Raw genomic sequence first — 11,045 nt, 5'->3', positions numbered from 1 at the left:
CCGGAAAACACTCCCGTAAGGTCTATTGATTCAGTTTCATACATTAAAAAACAAACAAAACAAAAAAACACATATTAGCATAAAACAAAGCAAGTGCATTTTTTCTTTAGCTGCTGATCACAGAAATTTTTAAAATTTTTAAAAAATGTTTATTCATTATTGAGAGACAGAGAGAGGCAGAGCATGAGCAGGGGAAGGGCAGTGAGAGGGGGAGACACAGATTCCAAAGCAGGCTCCAGGCTCTGAGCCGTCAGCACAGAGCCCAATGTGGGGCTTGAACTCACCAACAGGGAGATCATGACCTGAGCCGAAGTTGGCCACTTAACCAACTGAGCCACCCCAGGCACCCCTATTTTTTTTAATTCCTCATTGACCATAGTTCCTTATCCTCTTGCCTGGTGTTTTCAGTCTTGTTTATGTGGGTTACATATATTGACCCATTTTAATCAATACTTTTCTATGCACAGAGTGGTCATAATGAGAAATAATGCCTTACGGTATAATTTATAGCGTACTCACTGCCAATACTCTCCTTCCAATAAGAGGGGGGCTCTAGTTTTTGTACAGAGCAAAAATAGGGATGGCATTTAGTTGTGATTGAAATGAAAAGAATTTACAGACCTTCAGATAAAATAGCACATAATTGCCTTGGGGCACCTGGGCGGCGCAGTCGGTTGAACCTTCGACTTCGGCTCCCGGTCATGGTCTCGCAGTTTGCGAGTTCGAGCCCCGCGTCCGGCTGTGCATACAGCTCAGGGCCTGGAGCCTGCTTCAGATTCTGTGTCTCCCTCTCTCTCTGCTCCTTCCCTGCTCACACTCTGTCTCTCTCTCAAAAATAAATAAAGATTTAAAAAATTAAAAAAAAAATAGGACTTAATTGCCCAGAAGTAGCTTGGGGAGGGGGCGGGAGGAGGGGATACTTAACAAAATAGACAAAGACACCAAAAAGAGATACACTGGCTGTGTCTGAGTTAGCAGACACCAAGGGGTGAGATTACCTTTCTCCTAAATAGGCAGCCATTAAACTACAAATTTCCTAAGGAAGAATGATCACCTGCAAACATTTCATGTGTAACTATCTTGTAACATATGTTCACTCTTAAATCTCTTTTTTCTTTCATATCACTTTGGTTTCTTGAGCACCTGAGCGACGTGGGGCTGGGTGATGAATGCTTTCATTACAGTTTATCATTCAATTCTTGCGGTGAGCCTTTGGGATGGTATCATTTTAATCCCATTCTGCTGAGCAAAACTGAGATCTGGAGAGCTGAAAAAAAAGCTCCCCTGTTGAGCTGGAATTTGAAGCCAAGCATCTACCTGACCAGAGCTCAAGCTCGTAACCATGGCAGGGCCCAGGGGACTAATTGGTAGGTTTTGCTCACTATGTCTGCTGCAAAGAAGTAAGTATATTAGACTGTTTGCTACAAAGTAGGGACGGACTCAAGATCTGTGGGGGAACATGAAAATTTTCATGGGGAGGAGTTTTCTTACAAATCCTCATTTTTTACTCAACCTGAAGGAGTTACCACTTAGATACTTAAATCTTTCCTTAAACTGACCTCATACCAAATAATCCTTTAATGTTTACATGCTCTTACTGGAACATTCTGGTCTAAAAGTCCCCTTGGATTTCCTTGAGTCATGTCTTCCACACTCATGTGAAGGATCTAGGGAGATTCAGCTTTAAACTGTGGCCTTACAGAAGTTAATATTCTGTTGATTTTAGATTTGAATGCTAATTGATGAGGGTCAGAAAGAAGGATCGCCATTCATCATCTTAAAAGCTAGGGATTTTTCATGTTACGGTTAGGCATCTGTGTGAAAATTGGGCCAACGGGAGTTTGTAATGGATCACGATGAAGTCAGAGTTGGAGTATTTTTCCAGTATATTCCTGATGAGGTATTCAGTAACAGATTTAAGTGGTACTTAATGTTTCCCCACTGCATGCTGTCGGTAGACTTTAAATAAAATCGACCTAGAGTGTAGCTTTGAACTTGGTGAGCCAGGAGAGCTCTGTAGAACTTTACTGATGAGCTTGCAAAAGATAGTTTAAGTTCGTGAAGATATAATTAAAAACATAGCAGCATGATGCTCGATAAAGTCCACCTGTTAAATAATTCAAGAGATGAAACGTTACTTTTTTGTCTCCCTTTTGATGGTATGTTCCTATAGATACTAAAACCATTTGTATTCAAAATTTATTACTGTCCTTGGAAATAAAATGTATTTATATGCTAATATAATGTTAAAAAATGGTACTAGGAAGAATGAGCAGAATGAGTTACCAAGACAGTTAAAAAGTCCAAAAAATATTTTTTTTTTTTTGGTTACTGCATAGAGTGGACATTTGAGAGTTTGGAAAAGTAATGTCTTTGATGGTCAGTTAGTGGGAAAAGCACTTCCCATTTTGTTTGAAGAACTATCACAGCTCCTCAGTCCGGTGGTTCTGGGGGAAACAGGGACGCTGGTCTTACGCCTCATCTGCCCTGGCTCTTGGGGTTTGACTCTGGCCTGGCCACGTGATGATTAGTGATGGGGGCACTGTCCATTGTTGGTCCAATGAAAATTATTCCTCACACTCCTGAGTAACCCATTGGTAAGGACCAAAGGACAGACTGTCTGCGAGGTTACAGACGGCACGGATGACCAGCGTGATGCTGTTGGCCTGACGCCATGGAAGGATCCCTTGATCTAGACTGAAGCCAGCTAGGGAGAGAGATGGAAGGAATCTTTAATGCCTCAATCACTTGAAAACAGCCCCGCCTGAGATATTTCTTATGATGTTTTAGTCACATGATTCAAAACAAAAAATCTCTTTTTGGCCTGAGCCAGGTCGGTTTCTGTCGATCGCAACCAAATTCGTCTTCAGTACCAAAGGGGGCCATTCCCTTTCTATCCTTGTAGCTCCAAGTGCAGAGTAAGCCCCAATCCACCGCCCCAATTTGTATCGTTCTGCCAAGCTCTTGCTCTGTCCTACCCAGAACATTCTCATGCAGCGTGGGCTCTTGCAGGTGACACAACCCACTCAACCGTTGGCGATGGGTATCTCCCTATCTGATAGTCCTTCCGTGGCAGATTCATCATTCGGGGACTCCACGGGAAATTCTACCTCTTCTGGAGTGCCTTCTCTGTGACTCTAGTCAAAGTTTATTCCTTCCTTCCCTTCGCTAAAGTGTTTCATGCTCATCAGTTTGCATAACTATCACCTAAGCACCTACTGTCGTTCTTTAATCCAATGGTTGCGTTACTATCATTGCTGTTGTCCACATTTTATTGATAATGTTCACAAATGGGAGCTTTTATTACATTCGACTTATATTATATGTGGGTTTCAGCTTGCCTACTCACCAGACTGGCTCTGCTTATGTCAAGTTCGTGTACGAAGGTCATGCGTAAATAGCGCTTGAGACGTGCTATTTGAGAAGTTCTACGAGGAAGGGAAAAGTAGGTAATCCGTAGCTCTGATTGTGTGCTTTTTGTGCTCACAGTTCTGTATTCTGGCATCTTTATGACCTGAAGCCCTTAGCACAACCGGAGACACATAGGAGCTACCTGACACTATTTTTTCTTTATTCTTCTCATTTCCTCATTATTAACATAATTTCAGAATATAAGTCAAAGTCTTCATTATGGCCCACAAGGCCCCCGTCTTCCTCACCCATTATTTTTCTGCTCTCTCCTCCTGCTGGGGAAAGTCATCGGAAGGATGCGTTAGCCAGTTAACCCGTGAGCTGGAGCTGGGCGATCAGGGGCTCTGCACCCTTTCCCTGTCTTTGGAGTATGGGTTCTGCTTGATGTGTCCACTCCCAGAGGCTGTGTCAAGGACGTAGCCGTGATAGAGGGGTATAGTGCTGAGAGCACCTGCACGGTATACATGACTGAATCCGGTTAAGGCCTCCATATAAACTTAAAATCTGGCAGAGTAGTGTGGGGATCCAATCTGTCCCGCTGCTGCCCAAGACAAGTATCTTATGTAAGTTCCCATTGCTTGTTTAAACTCTCACCTACCAATATGGAGGTCTTTCCCCATGCTGTCAGCATAGGGGTTGGTTTTGAATTACACTCGGGAAGCTCCTAGAGGGTTGCTCTGTCCTCCTGTTCTCTCCATATCCAGTCTACTGAGCTGTTCTGGCCTCTTTGCTGCAGTGGGAACATGCCAGCCGTGCTGTCACCTTAGGGCCTTTGCACATACTAGTCCTTCTGCTGGACATGCTTCCCATGTGTCTCTGTCCGTGTTTTCGAACCTGTGCTCCAAAGTCTCTTTCCACCCTACTCAAATAGCACACCACCTCCCTACCTAAAAGCTTCTTTCATGCCCCCTAAACTGTTCTGTTTTCCCTATGGCACCTGTCACCATTTTTTTTTTTTATTTAAAAAAAAATTTTTTAACGTTTTATTTATTTTTGAGACAGGGAGAGACAGAGCATGAACAGGGGAGGGTCAGAGAGAGGGAGACACAGAATCTGAAACAGGTTCCAGGCTCTGAGCGGTCAGCACAGAGCCCGACGCGGGGCTTGAACTCACAGACCACGAGATCATGACCTGAGCCGAAGTCGGCCGCTCAACTGACTGAGCCACCCAAGCGCCCCAAGCACCTGTCACCTTTAACAGACCATATGATTTGCCATAGTTGTGCCGGCCCCAAACCTACAAAAGTGTGCCTGGCACATAGGCTGTACTCAGGAATTTCTATTAATTGACTAAAGGAATTGCTAATATCCCCAATCTAGGTTTTAAAGCGTGTATCCTTACTTCCACTTACCTTACAGTTAGCCTGGCTCTCTCCCGTTCTTTGACATCCTAATTATTCTGCGTCCATGGTACCACTCATACAGTTCCTCTTACTCGGGATGTCCTGCTACTCGTCTTCACTGAACTGTATTAGATGTCACGATCCTTCACTTTCTGAAGGCCTTTTCCCTCCTCTGAGCTGCACCATCTGTTTAGAGGTCTATGCAGCCTTGTGATGCAGAGTAATTCTGTATGTTACCTTCTTTTGCCCTCAGTGTGTATGTTTCATTCCACAACATCACAAAGGACCACCAGTCTTTTATTTCTTACAGTCTCCCTGTAATTACATTCCGGTCATTTAGGCATTCACTGATTTATTCAGCAGATGATTGGTGAGGACCTGTTACAAAGTAACCACTGTGCTTAGACCACGGGAATACACATCCTTGTCCTGGATGAGTTTATAGATTGGTAGGAAGGGGAGACAGAAAAGCAGACAATTATAAAATATTGAGGTAAGAACAGGGAAAAAGAAACAGAGAAAGGAAAGAAGAACTATATATATATATTCAATGTGTATATATGTATGTATGTATATATATACGTGTGTGTGTGTGTATATATATATATATATAAGTATATATATATATATATATATATATATATATACATTTAACACACACAAGTGATAACTGTTGCTGTTCCAAACATCACATTGGCATTTTTTTAAGAGATGCTTTTTTTTAAAAAAAAAAGTTTATTTATTGTTTTTGAGAAACAGAGAGAGAGAGGCAGAGAGAGAAGCAGAGAGAGAGAGAGAATCCCAAGCAGGCTCCTTGCTGTCAGCGCAGAGCCCCGTGCCCTGCTCAGTCTCATAAACTGTGAGATCAGGACCTTAGCCGAAGTCAAGAGTGGAATGCAAACAGAGTGAGCCACCCAAGCACCCCTCTTTCCACGTTCTGAAATCCTATTGGCCAGTGCTGTGTCACATGTCCATTCTAAACCGATTGCAGGCAAAGAGAAATAGGATTCTCTGTGCTTCCAGTTAGAGTTAGACAAAAGGTTAGAGTCTGATAAAAAGATAAATGACTACTAGTTAGGTAAAAAAAAAAAAGTGTCTGCCACACATATATTCTAGATTCTCTGAGGGATAACAGTTGGTCTTCTCCACTTGGGAGCAACTTAGTCTGCAAGAAGAATGAGCTCAAAGATATCCATTTAACTTTTCCCTGGTGGCACCTTTTCAGAGAAGCCAGTTTATGGCATCATCATCTCCTTAGTGAGACGGCAATGGGAATAGCAGACTAGTGATCATGGGGTGTTTGCAAACCCAGATTTAAAAGCACAGCCCACAGAATAAATAATTCTAGGCTAGTTACTCATTCTCCTTGAAAATTATTTTTCGCACCACTAAAAGTGAGATGAGGATAACTTTCAGATTAATTTTTTTTTACAGTTTATTTATTTTGACAGAGAGTGTGGGCAGGGGAGGGGCAGAGAGAGAAGAAGAGAGAGGATTCCAAACAGGCTCTGACTGGCCATCGCAGAACCCGGCATGGGGCTCAGACTCACGAACCACGAGATCATGACCTGAGCTGAAACCATGAATCACTGCTTAACCGGACTGAGCCACCCAGGTGCTGCCCAGATCAATTTCAAGAGTACCTGGCATAGGAGATCAATTTAGAACCTATTATTGTTATTAATATCATTATTTTATTATTATTATTTGTCAGAGGATTTGGGACTAACCCAAGTCCTAAGACTAAATAGAAATAATCGGTTAAATAGACAGAATTCACTACATCAAAGACCTAGAAAGGGCAGGGTCGGTTTGTGCATTTACGTGCATGAAATTTGCAACTAGCACTGTCTGCTTCATCAGCAGGAAATTGAGAAACTACAGTCTCACTGCAGTGTTCCCTTGCTTTCTTCTGTGGGGCCAAACATTGTTCATTTCCTTCAGGCGTGTTCTTTTGTTTTATTATGTGCTTATCTACCTTATTTTTTTTTTAACATTTGATTATCTCGTATCTACTTCGGCCAAAGCCCTGTGCATCTGTCACCTGCAACAACTTCACACATCTTCACTGCAATGCAAAACCTCTTCGGTGTTGAGCATGCTTTCACCTCCAGTTTCTGCAAGTAGTTAAAAATAGTGCCGTCCAGATTGGTTCTTTACCTGTATCTCAAAACCAGAGCGATTCTGTGTGCTCTTTTCACACGGGTTGGTGCCGGCACTCTTACTCTAGCCATTATCTCCCTCAGCCACTGGGAATATCCACTGTGAGCCCTAGGGTATGCAAGGAGACTGTAAGTAGGGGAAAAAGGAGAAGGCAAACTGGAAAAAGAGGGTGACTTCTCTTAGATGTCAGTGTAACAAATTGCCCTGAGGAAAAGGAAAGGCATTTTTGCTTCAGGGAAGGTAACTTTGATAAGGGGACAAAGCAGGTGAAGATATCTTAGTAGATCCAAGATACTCAGTAGAGAGGGTGAGGGAGTTTTGTGAATCCAGACAGATTCCTGCAAGCCTTAATCTGCTTAAAGTTCAAAATCAATCCAGAAACAAGCTTTTCCTCACCTCCATCATGGACTTCTGGCTTTCATTAGCAGAAATGATTCTTGGTTTTCTTTTATGTAGGGTTGTTTATTTTGAAATAAAGAGAGAGAGAGTGTGTAAGAGAGGCAAAGAGAGAAGGTGAGAGAAATTCTTAAGCAAGCTCTGAGCTGTCAGCACAGAGCCCAACGTAGGACTCCATCCCACCAACTGTGAGATCATGACCTGAGCCAAAATTGAGAGTCAAGTCTGATGCTTGACTGAGCCATTCAGGCGCCCTCCCCTCGCTTAGCTCTTATTTTTATTTATCTATTTTACAGGTTTGGAAGTTCAATGGCCAAAAGTGCTTCCTGTTGACTCAAAGCTTTTGTAAGCACTCCTCATGATGGGAAGAAATCATGCAATGTTTGTTTTAGAAATGCGAACGTCTGTTAGTTACTTTTTGTTGTTGTTGTTAATTACTTTTTAAAAGAAAAGGGGGAACGGTGCACATTTCAGATAGTTGTGAAAAACATGGAGGAGCATTAACATGCTGCAGAATTCAGGTTGCTCATATAACTGATGTGGCATATAAAATAAAGCATCTACCAAGTACCGTGGACCCCTCTTACCTTGGTTTCGCTTTCCATGGTTTCAGTTACCTGCAGTCGACTGTGGTCCAGAAGCAGATGCTAATCCACCTGATGTACTGTCTGGTCAATGCTACATTACGGTGCCTACATCATTCATCGCGCTTTGTCTCATCATGTGGGCATTTATCAGCTCACATCATCCCAAGAAGAAGGATGAGTGTAGTAACAATCACATATATTGAGAGAGAAATAAAGACCACATGCACACAACTTTTATTACAGTGTATTGCTATAATTGCTCTCTCTTATTATTAGTTATTGTTAAGCTCTTACGGTGCCTGATTTATAAATTAAACTTTGTCATAGATATGTATGCATCGGAAAAAAACACAGGGCACATAAGGCTGGGTTTCAGGCATTCCCTGGGGGTCTTGGAATGAATCCCCTACAGGTAAGGGGCAACACTATAGCAGAATATTAACGTTTAAACAGTTAGTACAGCAAGCATTTGGTTTTGTATATGTAGGGTCTTTGTTAATTATTTTGTTTTAGAAAAGTTAAAATTGAATCTAAAAGATATTGTCTCCCTATTTCCCAGATTAACCAAAATTTACAAATTTAAACACAGTTTTGACCACAGAACTCTCTATAAATATTTATTGAAAACTTACCTTATTTTTTTTTTGTATTTCTGATACCAAGCACGTTATACAAAGTCAATAATTCAATCTGTTAAAGAAATCGGTTAATAAGGACCTTAATGAAGTCGTCATATCAGAGAAGCTGAGGCAAACAGCTTCTAGAAATGTAGAGGGGTGCAGAGCAGGGTAGAAGTAAATTTAGGAGACCAGACTCCACCTTTGCTGTCTACATGATCACAGACACGTCCGTTAGCATCTCTGTGGTTCAGGTAAACCCACCTTTTCACTATTACTATTCCATTCCTGGTCAAATCGGTTTTACTTTCAATTCATGATCAAAGGTCACTCAACACTGCATGGAAATTCTACCGTTTCCTGGGCTGCTTCAGGTTTTATGTCTTTATCCAGAGTTAAGGGAAGCCCTCGAAGAGGTTTTAGCAGGGCAAGGACCTGATCAGGTTGCATTTGGGGAAGGATTTTCGTACAGTACCTCATTTTATCCTTGAAATAACGGTGCATGGGGGACGGGGGGTGCTATTATTCTTTTCAGCTCTAAAAAACCCTGAGGCACAGTGAGGTGAAGTAATGTGCAGAGACCCACAGCTGGCAAGTTGTGGATTGAGGATTGGAATCCAGGCAATTTGTTCTAGATTCTGTTGTTTTGCATGTGTCGAAAACATCTAAGTGTAGACGTTGATGGCTCATAGATAATTGGGACTAGGGTTTAGCAAGAGGCCTAAACCATGTCTTAGATTTATTAGTCACCCATACATAGATGCCTGGGTGGCTCAGTTGGTTAAACATCTGACTCTTGATCTCAGCAGCTCAGGTCTTGATTTCAGGGTCAAGTTCAAGCTCCAAATTGGGTTCCACGCTAGGCGTGGAGGCTACTTAAAAAATACAGCTGATGATAGATAGATAGATAGATAGATAGATAGATATTGAAAATTATGTTCACATGTGACAATATCTAGATTGAGGGTACAAAGGGGTAGGACAGAGTTCTACGCCAAAGCCAGGAGGGATGCCACCATTTGGTGATTAGGAGGGTTAAATATGCCAGCAAAGCTGGTGGAGAAGAGTGGTCAGAGTTAACCAGGAAAATGGGAGGGGATGGGGCCACAGAGTCTAAGATGATAAAGGGCACATCTTAACAATCTTGAGCGCTGCTGAGAGGTAAAATACCAGGGGGGCAAAAATGTCCATTGGATTTGATAATATGGACTGTCGTTGTGACCTTGTAAGAGTCTTGAAAGAACGGAGGGGGGTTGAAGCTAGATTAAAATAAGTTTCCTCATCATTCTAAAAATTCTGTGACTTTGAATTTTAAGGATCCCCACCTGAGGAAGATAATAGCCTTTGAACAAGGCTATTATGATACCCAGGTGCCAGTTTCAAGTCACGTTGCCAGAAGTGGCCTGTTTGGCGACATTTTGTCGTAGAGAATCTTTCCAAATTAGCAAAAATAAAATCATGTGCCTTCTTCTCTCAGCACTGCCTGCCCTTCATATGCTGCCTGCCCTCACCTAGAAGATGCAGATGACGGGTGGGTAAGAGGAGCTGGCATCGACGGAGAGAGAACTGGGTTCAGATGTCTCAGGCCTCTGAAAGAAGGAAGATTTCTGCAAGCTCTATATTCTCGCTTATGGAATCAACTCTTCAGAAGGCAGCGTCCGGTGATGGGTGAAGACTCGCATTATCAAGCGAGTCACTGTGACGTCATAGAGCGGAACTTCTTACCAAACAAGTGTGATTTTGAAAGTTTACATTTAACCTAAACACTTTTGTTTTTTCACGAAGCAGCTTCAGGTTATTTTTAGTCAAGTCTGAAATATGCGTCAAACACTCCTTGTCAGACTACTGAAAAAATAGCAAAAGTTGTATTTTTAAATGTTTTTTTAATGTTTATTTATTTTTTGAGAGACAGAGATAGAGCATGAGCAGGGGAGGGACAGAGAGCGAGGGAGACAGAATCCGAAGCAGGCTGCAAGGCTCTGAGCTGTCAGCACAGAGCCCGACATGGGGCTCGAACTCACGGACCGCGAGATCATGACCTGAGCCAAAATAGGACGCTTAACCGCCTGCACCACCCACGCACCCCTGAAAAGTTGTATATTAATTGATTATGGTTTTTCTGCCATTTGGGAAAAAAATCCCATTTTAATAGCACTTTTAAAGTTATTTTGTACTTGAGTTTTTCTTTTTTGACCAGATATCTGATCAAATCAAATCATTATGTCTCCACAGGCTCTCCTTTAATCTCCTTTAACTGAATATGACAGGAGATAAGAATAAGGATCCTATTTACAAAAATGGCTTTCCTGCAAGGACTTCTTTACAAATGACATGTGTAATAATTTTCAAAATACATTGTATTTTTCTTTTTTTTTAAATATTTATTTATTTTTGAGAGAGAGAGACAGTGTGTGAGCAGGGGAGGGGCAGAGAAAAAGAGAGACACGGAATCCTAAGCAGGCTCCAGGCTCTGAGCTGTCAGCACAGAGCCCCACGCGGGGCTTGAACTCAGGAACTGTGAGATCACA

At 42.1% G+C, this 11,045-nt stretch overlaps 1 long non-coding RNA gene across 3 annotated transcripts; it reads right to left on the bottom strand.

Moving 5' to 3' along the window:
- Nucleotides 1–1,984: 1,984 nt before the first annotated feature.
- On the bottom strand, nucleotides 1,985–10,224 carry LOC109501134. 3 transcript variants are annotated; one of them, XR_006598945.1, is made up of 7 exons: nucleotides 10,029–10,224; nucleotides 7,901–8,590; nucleotides 7,314–7,362; nucleotides 6,915–7,025; nucleotides 4,764–5,132; nucleotides 3,350–3,428; nucleotides 1,985–2,107 (listed from the first exon to the last, which is right to left on the bottom strand). It is a non-coding gene; the product is annotated as an uncharacterized LOC109501134 (long non-coding RNA). The 3 variants fall into 3 exon arrangements; XR_006598944.1 differs by lacking the exon at nucleotides 1,985–2,107 and adding an exon at nucleotides 2,332–2,707; XR_002743330.2 differs by lacking the exons at nucleotides 1,985–2,107; nucleotides 3,350–3,428; nucleotides 4,764–5,132 and adding an exon at nucleotides 5,657–6,397 and having other exon boundaries at nucleotides 10,029–10,223.
- Nucleotides 10,225–11,045: the final 821 nt, after the last annotated feature.

The sequence above is a fragment of the Felis catus genome, chromosome B3 (genome assembly GCF_018350175.1).
Source record: "Felis catus isolate Fca126 chromosome B3, F.catus_Fca126_mat1.0, whole genome shotgun sequence".
Taxonomy (NCBI): domain Eukaryota; kingdom Metazoa; phylum Chordata; class Mammalia; order Carnivora; family Felidae; genus Felis; species Felis catus.
The sequence above is the reverse complement of the archived record's forward strand: the minus strand, read 5'-3'. Positions and strand labels throughout refer to the sequence as shown.